Source organism: Phyllobates terribilis, unplaced genomic scaffold (genome assembly GCF_046119375.1).
Source record: "Phyllobates terribilis strain yellow unplaced genomic scaffold, ASM4611937v1 Scaffold_12__6_contigs__length_324123572, whole genome shotgun sequence".
NCBI lineage: Eukaryota > Metazoa > Chordata > Amphibia > Anura > Dendrobatidae > Phyllobates > Phyllobates terribilis.
In genome coordinates, this window is record NW_027362772.1 from 149,673,229 (window position 1) to 149,690,450 (window position 17,222).

The 17,222-nt window shown below is 44.2% G+C and overlaps 1 protein-coding gene across 4 annotated transcripts in view; it reads left to right on the plus strand.

Moving 5' to 3' along the window:
- TNNT1 (troponin T1, slow skeletal type) overlaps window positions 1–17,222 on the plus strand; it is a 169,601-nt gene that overhangs the window by 38,148 nt on the left and 114,231 nt on the right. Inside the window, exon 1 of one of the 4 annotated variants that reach the window (XM_073657781.1) lies at window positions 1,018–1,040. The exons of 2 other annotated variants lie outside the window; for them this stretch is intronic. The gene's annotated coding sequence lies outside the window, so the exon portion shown is untranslated. Of the gene's footprint in view, window positions 1–1,017; window positions 1,041–17,222 lie in introns of those variants that run through there. One more of the 4 variants, XM_073657782.1, reaches the window with a different exon arrangement.

The window sequence follows — 17,222 nt, forward strand, 5'->3', positions numbered from 1 at the left end:
CACTGTTTTTTTGTAGGGTTTGCATCAGTTCAGATAAAGAACATGCCTACAACTGTGAACATTTGTATCAAAATCCTTGGAAGGGGTGACCGTGTGTTAATAGTTTACTTTTATCAATTAACAAAATGCAAAATGAGTGAACAAAAGAGAAATCGAATTCATAATCAATAGTTTGTGTGCCTTTAAAACAGCATCAATTCTTCTAGAGACATTTGCACACAGTTTTTGAAAAACTCGGCAGAAAAGTTGTTCCAAACATCTTGGAGAAATAACCACTAATCCTTATGCAAACCAACATCCACAGAAGATCTGTGGTTACTTCTCCAAGATGTTTGGAAAAAAACTCCTTCAAAAACTGTATGCAAGTGTATCTAGAGAATTGATGCTCTTTTGAAGGCAAATATTGATTATGATTTAGACTTTGCATTTTGTTAATTGATAAAAGTAAATTATGAAAATCTCTATTTTTTTTAAAGTATTCTTACTTTGCAACATTTTTTCCACACCTGCCTAAAACCTTTGCACAGTACTGTACATGTAACCTGAATGTTTTCCAAAGGGGAAAAATATAGTTGCAAATGACCTTGTAAAAGTCACTAAATATACAAAACTTTATATGATTGCAAGGTGAATTGTGGCTGATTTTGTATCAGCATAGAGCTAAAGACTAAAATGTTTTCTATCTTAAACATTTATGGGATAGCCACAGAATAAATGTAGGTCCGCACCCATCTCTAGAACAGTGTTCTTCACTCACCGTGAATGGAGCGTTGTACACTTTTGGGAATGGGAGTCCCAAGCAATTTCAGTTAAAGAGGTAGCTGCAACTCCCAATTGAGGGTCCCAAATCAACTAGATATTTACGACCCCTCCTGAAGATATGTCTCACATAGGAAAAACATTATAATGACTTATGCTCCAATAAGTGGGAATCTCTTCTATTTTCTGTAGACAATTTATTTCCATTAGTTTCAAAACAATAATAATATTATCCTTTTTTTTTCTTATCTTAACAAAAGGAGAAGAACAGGAAGAAGAAGGTGAGAGTATCTCATTTTACCAAAGATCTTTGTATAATCCAATGAGCAACACGGGGAAAGAAGGAATCTTATCTCGGGATAGGTCAACAATATATGAGAAGTGGAGCAACCCTTTAAACACAAGGCGTTCACTACGTTGTTGATTTTTTTCTTTTTGTTTTTAACTTATTGGTTTTCATAGCTTTTTTTAAAAAAAATCACAGCATCTTTAAGTGATGTTTTTAGATACTTTGTAACATTTTTCTCCCATAGATGTTTATTTTTCTTTTACCCTGTTTAAAAAGTGCATGTCTTAGGCTATGTTCACACACTGCGTTTTTTCAACATTTTTTTTCTACAGCAAAACCTGATCTCTTGGCAGGAAGTTTGTTCAGGATTTTTCTTGCCTTTTTTTGCTTGTTTTTTTGGTGCATTTTTGATGCGTTTTTTTCACTGTCTTTTTGTTTCTAAGCATGTACATAAGTTTCAGTGCAAAAAAAAAAATCTCATTCGAATTTTGGCACTGAAAAACCTTACACCTGCGTTTTTGGAGCGTTTTTTTAGTGTTTTTTCACCACCCATTACTTCCAATGGGTGAAAAAATGCTGAAAAAGCACTGAAAAAAATGCTGAAAGAAGTGACATGTTCTATTCTGCAAAAAAACATGCAAAGCACAAAATCCTGATCAAATAAAAAACAAGCTGTGTGCATGAGATTTCTGGAATCTCATACACTTTGCTGTTACTGTAAAACACAACTGGAAATTTGCATGAAAAATGCAGCAAAAAAAAGCTGAAAAAAAGCAATGTGTGAACATAGCCTTAGGCTCGGGCTACATGGCGACGTGTCATGTGACACTGAAATTGTAGTGACATATTATGACATTGCATCAAATGATTTCCAAAGGTGTCATGAACTACTGCAAATGCAAATATATTGGATTTTCTGTCGATGGTTGCAAGTGGCACACAAAACACTTTTCATAGACTTCACTGCAAATGAATTGTTCTTCTTTTACGTCCTAGTTCCAGCTGTACAATAGTCAAGCGACAGCAAGTTACAGACAAGTTGCACAAGTGTTTTTGGTCACACGACTTGTCTGATAACTCCTGTTGCGCCACAAATTGCCTCTTCAGAAAGGAAGAGGGCTTGAACTCTAGCGCCACCTATTGGAAGTAGCAATCCTAAAAGGCAATATCGACCCTTTAACAAGCCTTGCCTCATGACTTAGTAAAAAAGCCAAAGCAGAATTTCAATTTGCAGACATGTGTTTCGGGGTGTTGCCCCTCCTCAGTGCAAAGCAATAGATCTAATTTGGTTGAATGAGAGGCGTCTGACTGTGGTGTAAGGGGTAACATTTCTCCTTGTGGAGAGTGACATGCCTGACATGCAAAGGTATGCTCCCAGAAGAGCACTGTATTGCCTATAAGTCTCCTTACACGGGCATGTCAGGCATGTCACTTTCCAAAAGGAGAAATGTTACCCCTTAGACCCTAATCATAAGTCTTTTTTTGTTGCATATTTTATGCCTTTGTTGGGTTTTTGGGAAATAGAGCATTTCACTTCTTTCACCCATGGGTAGTAATGGGTGCTGAAAAAAAATGCTGAAAAACTGCATCAAAAACGCACAAAAATTTGCATCAGCGTTTTTTTTTTTAGTTTTTGATGGCAAAATAGAAAGGGGTTCTTTTTTTTTTTCAACGAGCTTTATGTACATGCATAAATAGAGGCAGAAGGACAGGGAAAAATGCTGGAAAAAAAACACCAAAAATGCACAAAAAATGCAGCAAAACCTGCGTTTTTGACGCAGCAGATTTCCTGCCAAAGATTAAGTTTTGCTGCAAGTTTGTGACGCTGAAAAACCCAACATGTGTGAACATAGCCTTACACCTACGAACTTTCTACTACAGTGTTAAAACCAGGAGGAAAAAAACAGCGCAATATGGTTTTATCCAAGGGAGATAAAGGTTATACTAACCTGATCTAGTGGTGTATACACAACACTTCAATCACTTATAAATCCAGCACCGTATAAAGAAGTATGTAGTACTGCGAAACCCGCTAACTGAATAAAGAAAAAACGTATGCAGTGTGCACACTGCATGTTACACACACTGAATGTCGCATACACACTGCATGTTACACACACTGAATGTCACACACACTGAATGTCACATACACACTGAATGTTACACACACTGAATGTCACACACACTGAATGTCACATACACACTTCATGTTACACACACTGAATGTCACACACACTGAATGTCACATACACACTGAATGTCACATACACACTGCATGTTACACACACTGAATGTCACACACACTGAATGTCACATACACACTGAATAATACACACCAAAAATGCACAAAAAATGCAGCAAAACCTGCGTTTTTGACGCAGCAGATTTCCAGAAGGGGGCTGGAGGCATGGGAACCTAGAAGGAAGCCCCACATGACCGGGATTGGCCAGGCGGGTGCAATTTTTAAATCCCAATGGTCGGGATTGGGTATAGGTTTGGAGGGGCTGGCATTTGGATGGGGGTGGGGTAAAGGGGGGAAGAGGTATAATAGGGAAAAGTGCGGGAAAACGGGCAGTCCAGGGAAGAAGCCATTGAGAGAAGTTCTGGAGCACCGATAAAAAAAAAAAAAAAAAAATAATAAAAAAAAAATTATTTTACCTTTCTAATTGCTGGGACACTCTTCTCGCTATTATGGAGTCTGTGGAGTCCCTTATCGCCAGGCTGAGGGAGACTGCCAGATCCAGGCAAGGAGGGTGGCTTGAGGCCCAGCTGGCCGGACTTCTGGGGAATGCCGGGGAGGAAGAATCCCCGTCGGGTTTGGGAAGAAGGGCCAGGAGGACGCGGCCCCCCGAGAGGCTTTCCCTGGAGATGGTTGGTACGGGCAGCAGGCGCAGGCTGCGGAGCCCCTCAGGGGACCCTGTGTCCGGGGAGCATGCCGGCGGAATCCCCTGCCGGCGTGCCCGCCGCGGCAGGAATCCGCCCAGCCGGTCTGCGGGCTCCCCCTGCATCGGGTCGCGGTCCGCGACTGAAGTTCCCCGGTCCGTCGTGGTGCAGCCTCCCCCGTCGGCGCGCCGCAGTACTAGAGCCCAGGCCACGCCGGAAGCAAGGCCCGGGCCGCAGACGCATCATCCGGGGTCGGGGCCTCACCGGAAATGGGGACTACGTCACTTCCGGCCCCGGAGACAGACGAGAGGGACGCACAGCCAATGAGCGGCGGGCGCAGTGACACGCCCCCCGCTCCAAGATCTAGTGGCGATTCAAGACGCCGGTTATTTAAAAGAAAAAAGGGCGGCAATCCTGCAGCGGGGAACGGAGGGAACACCAGCGCGGCAGGCACACCTGGCGACGTTCCTGTCGGGGTGCCTGCCAGACAGACCAGAGGGCGCAGACAGCAGCGGAGCTACACGGGCAGGCAGCACCAATTCCAGGACCTGCTGCCTGGCTCAAGTTTCTCCAGGCAGAGGGATGGAGCGGCGGGCAGCAGCACGGATTTGCCTGGCAGTTATCCACGGACCAACACGGATCGGGCTGGTGAGTCCGGGTCTAAAAATCGCGGATGTGCACGGTCGGCGGTGAGGAGTGGAGGACGAACGGCGGGGAGGTCGGCACGGGCTCGGGTCCCCCCTGGTGACGAGGAGGCCAGGGGCGCGGGCCTTGAGCAGCAGGGGTCGGTCGGACTGGATTATGGAGAAGAACAAGACGAACCAAGGACTCATCAGGACTCGGCGAGTACGGCTGGCGGGGACACAGCACCTGCGCAGCTTCGTGAGTATGCGTCTATGTATGGTTTGTCGCCCGCGGGGTCTGTAGCGGATGGGGTAGGCGATAGGCAGGTGTCTGGGCCAAGCGGGGAAAATGTTAGGGGAGGTAGTGGGTCAGATGTAAGTGGGTTTAGGGATTTGTTGGTTAGCATGTCGCGCATTTTGGCGAGAATAGACGGCGGGGGGGCCATTCAAAGGGGGTTGTCACCGGCTGGGGCTTGGCTACCTAGTCAACCGGCGTTGTTGCAGGTGGGGAGCGAGTCGGCCAGGTCGGCGGGGTGTACAGCTGGGACACCTTCTGGGGTGTCGGTGTGTGTGCAGACAGAAAAGGATAATGCGGATAGTATAAAACTGGATGATAGGGCGAAAGGGGAGGTATACGTGTGCTTTGAGGGGCCATTGGGGGCGCATTTAAAAAAAGAGGTTAAAGAAAAAATTTGGCGGGACGAGTATGTCGAAATTTTTTCCCTTCTTCCGTTGGAAAAGTTTAACCTGGATAAGGGAAAAAAGGAAGACAGTAAAAAAGAGGAAGAAGAGAAGCGTAGGTGGAGGTTGATTCCACAGACGTTTGTCAATTGGTTGCAAGCTTTTGCAATAATGGCTAGCGTTATTGGAGAAAAAGCTCCTGATAATTGTTCGGGTTTGTTTTGCTACCTTGATGCTATTGGGGAGGCTCATAGGACTTACGGGGGTCAGACATGGTTACGTTATGACGAGCAATTTCGTCAGAGGAAGGCAGTCCGCCCTGAGATCAGATGGGATCAAAAGGACATTGGGTTGTGGCTGAAGGTTATGGCCCCAGTGAGGTATGGGCAGTCCTTTCACGGGAGCAGCAGTAGTGGTAACCAACCAGCAGGACAAGGGGGAGGTAACCAACGGGCACAAAGCGCTAAGAAGGAAGTGGGAACTTGCTGGCAATTTAATGACGGCCAATGCAAGTACGGGACCTCCTGTAAATTCAAACACGTGTGCTCCCATTGTAATGGAAACTCACACGGAGCATCAAAATGCTTTAAGAAGGGTAAGGGAAAGCCGACAGTGGGTACCGGTCAAAGGGGTGACTCCGGTGAGGGTTCACGCGATGGCCCCCTTTCTAAGTAGGTATCTTGATCAGTCGAAGGCTAAGGTCATTTCGGATGGGTTTTTGGAAGGTTTTAGAATCCCTCCTCCTGAGCACGAGGTCCCCTTTTCTCTAAAAAATTTGACGTCGGCTTCCCTTCATCCGGATGTGGTTAGCGTGAAGTTGGCTAAGGAGGTGGAATTGGGCAGGATGGCGGGACCGTTTCGGGTATTACCTAGCAGCAGGGTGATTATCTCGCCACTGGGGGTTGTGCCCAAAAAAGAGCTGAATAAGTTTCGTTTGATTCAGCATTTGTCGTACCCGAAGGGGCTCTCGGTGAATGATGGCATTGCACAGGAATTATGTTCAGTTGAATATACATCATTTGATGCGGCGGTGCGATGGGTACAGCGTTATGGGTCAGGATCGTTGCTAGCCAAGACGGATATCGAGTCGGCTTTTCGGTTGCTGCCAGTTCACCCGGATAGCATCCCGTTGTTAGGTTGTTTTTGGAATGGGGCATATTACATGGATAGGTGTTTGCCAATGGGTTGTGCAATTTCGTGTTCTTTGTTTGAAACGTTTAGTACCTTTTTGGAATGGGTGGTGATGGACCTGGCATCAGTTAATTCAGTCATTCATTATTTGGATGATTTTTTGTTTATAGGCCCTCCGCAATCGTTATTGTGTAGGAATTTGTTAGGTACTATGGTGTGGGTAGCGGAGCATTTTGGTGTACCATTGGCAAAAGAAAAGACAGAAGGCCCTTGCACAATCCTAAGTTTTTTGGGCATTGTAATTGATACAGAAAGGATGGAGTGCCGGTTACCTGAAGATAAATTGTGTCTGCTCAAGCAGGAGGTCGATAGAGTCAGGAGGTTGCGCAAGGTGACCCTGAGGGAGCTACAATCGCTGTTGGGGCGCTTAAATTTTGCATGCAGGATTATGCCAATGGGCAGAATATTTTGTCGCAGGTTGTCAGGCGCCACAGCAGGAGTGCGTGCGGCTCATCATTTTATCCGCCTAAATAAGGAACACAAGGAGGATCTGAGGGTTTGGAAGTTGTTTTTGGAAAGCTATAATGGCAGGTCATTAATCCAGCAGGAGTTTGTAAGCAGTTTTGATTGTGAGATTTTTACAGATGCTGCGGGAGGTGCTGGATACGGGGCCTACTGGAAAGGGCGGTGGAGTGTTGGGGCATGGCCGATTGGGTGGACGGAGAGGGGACTTACGAGGAACCTGGCGTTTTTGGAATTGTTCCCTATTGTTGTTGCGGTTACTATTTGGGGGGAGTGTTTTGCCAACAGGAGAATTCGGTTTCATTGCGATAACATGGGAGTGGTGTCTGTCATCAACAGCTTGTCGGCCTCATCCCCGCCTGTGATTAGGCTACTGAGGGAACTAGTACTTTGTTGTCTTAAGCTGAACGCTTGGATTACAGCGGTCCATGTTCCAGGTGTACAAAATTCTATAGCAGATGCCTTATCTCGTTTTCAGTGGGACTGTTTTCGGGCGCTAGCACCAGAGGCCGAGGACGTGGGTCAAGAATGCCCTTCGCATTTGTGGCAACTGGTTATGGAGGAGCCGGACGGTTAATAAGGGAGTCCATTACGAGGCAGACCTGGGCATCATACGAGGCATCGTGGCGAGTATGGCGAAGTTGGATTCTGGAGTGGGGTGTGGTGGAAAGTGAAGGAGATAGAGAGATGGCGGTGCTGTTTCTTGTGGGAAGGGCAGCAGAGATTGGATGGTCTGTGTCAAAAGTTAGTAAATTTGTAGCAGGATTGGCATTCGCTTTTAAATTGCAGGGGTTAAAAGACGTTACAAAATCGTTTTTAGTGAAGCAAGCACTTAGGGGCTTTAGGAGAGGCGGTAAGGTGTTAGATAAACGAAGACCGGTGACTTTTAGTATTTTAGAGCAGTTGGGTTTAGCGTTGGATAAGATTTGTTGTTCAGTTTTTGAAGCCACACTGTTTAGGTTGGCTTTTTCATTGGCGTTCTTTGGCGCTCTAAGATTAGGTGAGTTGGTGGCACCAAGTAGGAATAAGGTTGGGGGTTTGTTTGCCGAGGATGTGAACGGTCGGAAAGGGGGCATCGAATTTTGGATTAGGAGGGCGAAGACGGATCAATTGGGCAGAGGCAAGCTAGTGGTATTGGGGGAAGTTGATGGATCGTTTATGTGTCCTAGGAGATGTTTAATGGCTTACTGGCAGGTTTGGTCGGGACGTAAGGGCCCATTATTGTGTCATAAAAACGGAGAGTTTCCGTCACGTTTTCAATTTATTGCAGTATTTAAAAAAGGGATCCGGGAGTTGGGCCTTAGTCCTGAGGTGTACGGGTCGCATTCTTTCAGAATCGGTGCGGCGTCAGAAGCGGACGGTTTGGGTTTAGGAAAGGATGTGATAAAACGCATCGGGAGGTGGAGTTCAGATCGTTATCTGTCCTATGTACGGCATTAGGTGTGCAGGCTTATGTTTTATCTGGTCAGAAGTGAATACAATTCTTTGGTTGTCTTATTGCAGGTGACGTCCCGTTATTAGTCTGGATTCTTGGACACTCTTTCGTTCATTGGGGGGCGCTGCGGGCGGATGTGAGGCCAAACGGTAGGCAATTGGGTTTTAGCAGAGAGCAAGTGGTGGTCCGGTGGCTGGGTTTTAGAGGGATGGTATGGAGAAGGGTGCTTCCTGAATTCCATAAGGCGGCTCGTTTGGACCGGGCGCCGGACATTTTGGTGGTGCATATGGGGGGGAATGATTTGGGGGTTCGGCCAGTTAGGGAATTGATGAGGGATATTCGAATTGATTTTTTAAGGTTATGGACATCTTTTCCTGGGGTGTTGACGGTTTGGTCTGACATTGTGCCGAGAAAAAATTGGAGGGAGGCCAGATCAGTGAAGGGCATTAATAGGGCAAGAGTAAAGTTGAATAGAGCCATAGCAGCTTTTGTTGGTAGAAATGGGGGTGTAAGTGTTCGGCATCTTGATCTTGAGGCAGGGGTTGGTGATTTTTGGGCAAAGGATGGGGTGCACCTGAACGATATTGGGATTGATTTATGGGCATTATCTATACAGGAGGGGATTGAGAGGGCTTTGGCAGTGTTGGGGCGCTCACGAGCCTGAGGTGGTCAGGGCTGTTCGTTTGTGGCGGGGGGTGGGGTTCTTGGAGTTGGCACAGAAGTGTCGGTGGGAAAGTTATTGGAAATTTACAGGCAGTGGCTTGATTAAGCGGGGTGATCTGGCATTTGGTTTTTGGGGCTCTGGACGGGGTTTTACCCTGGGAGCTTTTGGTGCCCTCGAGCTGGTGATGGACGGCTGAGGGTAATACGGTGGTTCGATTTCGGTTTAGTTATGCCAGATCTAATTTTTAACTCCAAGAACCCTCCCTTCTTATGTATTTATTTGAATAATAATGTTTATATGTTAATGTTGTTTGTTAATAAAATGGCCGCTGTGGCCAAATTTATCCAAAGAAATTACAGGTGCAGTGTTTTTATTTGTTAAGCTACTTGAGGTCGGTAAGATGGGGAGGGGTATTACGGAACTATGGAACCCGGGTTGGCCGTACACGGTCAAGAAGGGGGCTGGAGGCATGGGAACCTAGAAGGAAGCCCCACATGACCGGGATTGGCCAGGAGGGTGCAATTTTTAAATCCCAATGGTCGGGATTGGGTATAGGTTTGGAGGGGCTGGCATTTGGATGGGGGTGGGGTAAAGGGGGGAAGAGGTATAATAGGGAAAAGTGCGGGAAAACGGGCAGTCCAGGGAAGAAGCCATTGAGAGAAGTTCCCACCCACCCACCCTCTCTTTTTTGTTTTCCTTGGTATATTTTGTGATTAATGGTAAAAGGGTGGTTGTTTATCGTGAAAGAATTAAAGGGGCATTTGATGTTATGCATTATTATGGGTTATATTAAAAGTGTTATGTAAAGTTGTGTAAGAAGGTATGTCGCAGTGGCTTGGCGGGGGGTGGGGTTCTTGGAGTTGGCACAGAAGTGTCGGTGGGAAAGTTATTGGAAATTTACAGGCAGTGGCTTGATTAAGCGGGGTGATCTGGCATTTGGTTTTTGGGGCTCTGGACGGGGTTTTACCCTGGGAGCTTTTGGTGCCCTCGAGCTGGTGATGGACGGCTGAGGGTAATACGGTGGTTCGATTTCGGTTTAGTTATGCCAGATCTAATTTTTAACTTCAAGAACCCTCCCTTCTTATGTATTTATTTGAATAATAATGTTTATATGTTAATGTTGTTTGTTAATAAAATGGCCGCTGTGGCCAAATTTATCCAAAGAAATTACAGGTGCAGTGTTTTTATTTGTTAAGCTACTTGAGGTCGGTAAGATGGGGAGGGGGCTTACGGAACTATGGAACCCGGGTTGGCCGTACACGGTCATGCCAAAGATTAAGTTTTGCTGCAAGTTTGTGACGCTGAAAAACCCAACATGTGTGAACATAGCCTTACACCTACGAACTTTCTACTACAGTGTTAAAACCAGGAGGAAAAAAACAGCGCAGTATGGTTTTATCCAAGGGAGATAAAGGTTATACTAACCTGATCTAGTGGTGTATACACAACACTTCAATCACTTATAAATCCAGCACCGTATAAAGAAGTATGTAGTACTGCGAAACCCGCTAACTGAATAAAGAAAAAACGTATGCAGTGTGCACACTGCATGTTACACACACTGAATGTCGCATACACACTGCATGTTACACACACTGAATGTCACATACACACTGCATGTTACACACACTGAATGTCGCATACACACTGCATGTTACACACACTGAATGTCGCATACACACTGCATGTTACACACACTGAATGTCGCATACACTGAATGTCACATACACACTGCATGTTACACACACTGAATATCACACACACTGAATGTCACATACACACTGCATGTTACACACACTGAATGTCGCATACACACTGCATGTTACACACACTGAATGTCACATACACACTGCATGTTACACACACTGAATGTCACATACACACTGCATGTTACACACACTGAATGTCGCATACACACTGCATGTTACACACACTGAATGTCACATACACACTGCATGTTACACACACTGAATGTCACACACACTGAATGTCACATACACACTGAATGTCACATACACACTGAATGTTACACACACTGCATGTCGCATACACTGAATGTCACATACACACTGCATGTTACACACACTGAATATCACATACACACTGCATGTTACACACACTGAATGTCACATACACACTGCATGTTACACACACTGAATGTCACATACACACTGAATGTTACACACACTGCATGTCGCATACACTGAATGTCACATACACACTGCATGTTACACACACTGAATGTCACATACACACTGCATGTTACACACACTGAATGTCACATACACACTGCATGTTACACACACTGAATGTCACACACACTGAATGTCACATACACACTGCATGTTACACACACTGAATGTCACACACACTGAATGTCACATACACACTGAATGTCACATACACACTGCATGTTACACACACTGCATGTCGCATACACACTGCATGTTACACACACTGAATGTCACATACACACTGAATGTCACATACACACTGAATGTCACACACACACTGCATGTTACACACACTGAATGTCACACACACTGAATGTCACATACACACTGAATGTCACATACACACTGCATGTCACACACACTGCATGTCGCATACACACTGCATGTTACACACACTGAATGTCACACACACTGAATGTCACATACACACTGAATGTCACATACACACTGCATGTTACACACACTGCATGTCGCATACACACTGCATGTTACACACACTGAATGTCACATACACACTGAATGTCACATACACACTGAATGTCACACACACACTGCATATTACACACACTGAATGTCACATACACACTGCATGTTACACACACTGAATGTCGCATACACACTGCATGTTACACACACTGAATGTCACATACACACTGAATGTTACACACACTGCATGTTACACACACTGAATGTCGCATACACACTGCATGTTACACACACTGAATGTCACACACACTGAATGTCACATACGCACTGCATGTTACACACACTGAATATCACACACACTGAATGTCACATACACACTGCATGTTACACACACTGAATGTCACATACACACTGCATGTTACACACACTGAATGTCACATACACACTGAATGTCTCATACACCCTGCATGTTACACACACTGAATGTCACATACACACTGAATGTCACACACACTGAATGTCACATACACACTGCATGTTACACACACTGAATGTCACACACACTGAATGTCACATACACACTGAATGTCACAAACACACTGCATGTTACACACACTGAATGTCACACACACTGAATGTCACATACACACTGCATGTTACACACACTGAATGTCACATACACACTGCATGTTACACACACTGAATGTCACACACACTGAATGTCACATACACACTGAATGTCACATACACACTGAATGTTACACACACTGCATGTCGCATACACTGAATGTCACATACACACTGCATGTTACACACACTGAATATCACATACACACTGCATGTTACACACACTGAATGTCACATACACACTGCATGTTACACACACTGAATGTCACATACACACTGAATGTTACACACACTGCATGTCGCATACACTGAATGTCACATACACACTGCATGTTACACACACTGAATGTCACATACACACTGCATGTTACACACACTGAATGTCACATACACACTGCATGTTACACACACTGAATGTCACACACACTGAATGTCACATACACACTGCATGTTACACACACTGAATGTCACACACACTGAATGTCACATACACACTGAATGTCACATACACACTGCATGTTACACACACTGCATGTCGCATACACACTGCATGTTACACACACTGAATGTCACATACACACTGAATGTCACATACACACTGAATGTCACACACACACTGCATGTTACACACACTGAATGTCACACACACTGAATGTCACATACACACTGAATGTCACATACACACTGCATGTCACACACACTGCATGTCGCATACACACTGCATGTTACACACACTGAATGTCACACACACTGAATGTCACATACACACTGAATGTCACATACACACTGCATGTTACACACACTGCATGTCGCATACACACTGCATGTTACACACACTGAATGTCACATACACACTGAATGTCACATACACACTGAATGTCACACACACACTGCATATTACACACACTGAATGTCACATACACACTGCATGTTACACACACTGAATGTCGCATACACACTGCATGTTACACACACTGAATGTCACATACACACTGAATGTTACACACACTGCATGTTACACACACTGAATGTCGCATACACACTGCATGTTACACACACTGAATGTCACACACACTGAATGTCACATACGCACTGCATGTTACACACACTGAATATCACACACACTGAATGTCACATACACACTGCATGTTACACACACTGAATGTCACATACACACTGCATGTTACACACACTGAATGTCACATACACACTGAATGTCTCATACACCCTGCATGTTACACACACTGAATGTCACATACACACTGAATGTCACACACACTGAATGTCACATACACACTGCATGTTACACACACTGAATGTCACACACACTGAATGTCACATACACACTGAATGTCACAAACACACTGCATGTTACACACACTGAATGTCACACACACTGAATGTCACATACACACTGCATGTTACACACACTGAATGTCACATACACACTGAATGTTACACACACTGAATGTCACACACACTGAATGTCACATACACACTGCATGTTACACACACTGAATGTCGCATACACACTGCATGTTACACACACTGATTGTCACATACACACTGAATGTTACACACACTGCATGTTACACACACTGAATGTCGCATACACACTGCATGTTACAAACACTGAATGTCACATACACACTGAATGTTACACACACTGCATGTTACACACACTGAATGTCGCATACACACTGCATGTTACACACACTGAATGTCACACACACTGAATGTCACATACACACTGAATGTTACACACACTGAATGTCACATACGCACTGCATGTTACACACACTGAATATCACACACACTGAATGTCACATACACACTGCATGTTAAACACACTGAATGTCACATACACACTGCATGTTACACACACTGAATGTCATACACACTGAATGTCACATACACACTGCATGTTACACACACTGAATGTCACATACACACTGAATGTCACACACACTGAATGTCACATACACACTGCATGTTACACACACTGAATGTCACACACACTGAATGTCACATACACACTGAATGTCACATACACACTGCATGTTACACACACTGAATGTCACACACACTGAATGTCACATACACACTGCATGTTACACACACTGAATGTCACATACACACTGAATGTTACACACACTGAATGTCACACACACTGAATGTCACACACACTGAATGTCACATACACACTGCATGTTACACACACTGAATGTCACACACACTGAATGTCACATACACACTGAATGTCACATACACACTGAATGTCTCATACACCCTGCATGTTACACACACTGAATGTCACATACACACTGAATGTCACACACACTGAATGTCACATACACACTGCATGTTACACACACTGAATGTCACACACACTGAATGTCACATACACACTGAATGTCACATACACACTGCATGTTACACACACTGAATGTCACACACACTGAATGTCACATACACACTGCATGTTACACACACTGAATGTCACATACACACTGAATGTTACACACACTGAATGTCACACACACTGAATGTCACACACACTGAATGTCACATACACACTGCATGTTACACACACTGAATGTCGCATACACACTGCATGTTACACACACTGATTGTCACATACACACTGAATGTTACACACACTGCATGTTACACACACTGAATGTCGCATACACACTGCATGTTACACACACTGAATGTCACACACACTGAATGTCACACACACTGAATGTCACATACACACTGAATGTTACACACACTGAATGTCACATACGCACTGCATGTTACACACACTGAATATCACACACACTGAATGTCACATACACACTGCATGTTAAACACACTGAATGTCACATACACACTGCATGTTACACACACTGAATGTCATACACACTGAATGTCACATACACACTGCATGTTACACACACTGAATGTCACATACACACTGAATGTCACACACACTGAATGTCACACACACTGAATGTCACATACACACTGCATGTTACACACACTGAATGTCACACACACTGAATGTCACATACACACTGAATGTCACATACACACTGCATGTTACACACACTGAATGTCACACACACTGAATGTCACATACACACTGCATGTTACACACACTGAATGTCACATACACACTGAATGTTACACACACTGAATGTCACACACACTGAATGTCACACACACTGAATGTCACATACACACTGCATGTTACACACACTGAATGTCACACACACTGAATGTCACATACACACTGAATGTCACATACACACTGAATGTTACACACACTGAATGTCACACACACTGAATGTCACATACACACTGAATGTCACATACACACTGCATGTTACACACACTGAATGTCACACACACTGAATGTCACATACACACTGCATGTTACACACACTGAATGTCACATACACACTGCATGTCACATACACACTGAATGTCACATACACACTGCATGTTACACACACTGAATGTCACACACACTGAATGTCACATACACACTTCATGTTACACACACTGAATGTCACACACACTGAATGTCACATACACACTGCATGTTACACACACTGAATGTCACACACACTGAATGTCACATACACACTGAATGTCACATACACACTGCATGTTACACACACTGAATGTCACACACACTGAATGTCACATACACACTGAATGTCACATACACACTGCATGTTACACACACTGAATGTCACACACACTAAATGTCACATACACACTGAATGTCACATACACACTGCATGTTACACACACTGAATGTCACATACACACTGAATGTCACATACACACTGCATGTTACACACACTGAATGTCACATACACACTGCATGTTACACACACTGAATGTCACACACACTGAATGTCACATACACACTGAATGTCACATACACACTGCATGTTACACACACTGAATGTCACATACACACTGAATGTCACATACACACTGCATGTTACACACACTGAATGTCACATACACACTGCATGTTACACACACTGAATGTCATACACACTGAATGTCACATACACACTGCATGTTACACACACTGAATGTCACATACACACTGAATGTCACACACACTGAATGTCACATACACACTGCATGTTACACACACTGAATGTCACACACACTGAATGTCACATACACACTGCATGTTACACACACTGAATGTCACATACACACTGAATGTCACACACACTGAATGTCACACACACACTGAATGTCACATACACACTGCATGTTACACACACTGAATGTCACACACACTGAATGTCACATACACACTGCATGTCACACACACTGAATGTCACATACACACTGAATGTCACATACACACTGAATGTCACATACACACTGCATGTTACACACACTGAATGTCACATACACACTGAATGTCACATACACACTGCATGTTACACACACTGAATGTCACATACACACTGAATGTCACATACACACTGCATGTTACACACACTGAATGTCACATACACACTGAATGTCACATACACACTGCATGTTACACACACTGAATGTCACACACACTGAATGTCACATACACACTGAATGTCACATACACACTGCATGTTACACACACTGAATGTCGCATACACACTGCATGTTACACACACTGAATGTCACTCACACTGAATGTCACATACACACTGCATGTTACACACACTGAATGTCACACACACTGAATGTCACATACACACTGCATGTTACACACACTGAATGTCACATACACACTGCATGTTACACACTGCACGTTACACACACTGAATGTCACATACACACTGAATGTCACATACACGGAATGTCGCATACACACTGCATGTAACACACACTGATTATCACATACACACTGAATGTTACACACACTGAATGTCACATACACACT